Here is a 685-nt window from a genome sequence, read left to right on the forward strand (position 1 = left end):
CCAAAATATATTAAAATCTTTCCCCTCTCTTTACCTGTTTATCCCACTCCACTTCGACTTCCTCCCCGCCGCCCTTGCCCAAAAGAAAAGAAAAAACTTTCCCTTCTGCAGGAGTTTGGGAGGGGTTTCCCCCCCCCAGCCAAAAAAATTGGGGGGGTGGTTTTGCGTTTTTAGGGAGTGAGCGCGAGTTTAAAATTCACCCCCTGACCCCCAAGCCCCCCAAACCGGAGCCAGGAGCCCAGTCGGAGGGGGGAAGGGGCGCGGGGGGCCGCTGGGGAAAAGTAAAAAGCGGGCGCGAGTACAAGGGGGCGAGAGAGAGGATGAGAGAGAGTGTGAGAGGGACTTCGAGACCACGAAACGAGACCGTTTATGAAGCAGGTAAGAGAGAGAGAGAGAGAGATATGAAGTGAGAGAGGCCAAGACACGTGGCGGGGGAACATAAACATACCAAATAAAGTAGAGAAATAACACCTGAAAAAGCCCCCAAAAAAAAAAGACTAACGAGAGAGTAAAGGAACGGACGACCAACCTGAGTGACGAGGGGGCAGCAAAGATTTCTCGAGCGATCTCGTTTTCACTTGTGGATCCAAAACGTTCGCCATACGCGCCGGGGTTGCCATGTTGGCTTCACACCCTCACAAGCGCCACTGAGCCCCTCCCGCCTTCCCTGGGCCCCTGCCAGCAC

The sequence above is a fragment of the Penaeus monodon genome, chromosome 23 (genome assembly GCF_015228065.2).
Source record: "Penaeus monodon isolate SGIC_2016 chromosome 23, NSTDA_Pmon_1, whole genome shotgun sequence".
In the NCBI taxonomy this organism is placed as follows: domain Eukaryota; kingdom Metazoa; phylum Arthropoda; class Malacostraca; order Decapoda; family Penaeidae; genus Penaeus; species Penaeus monodon.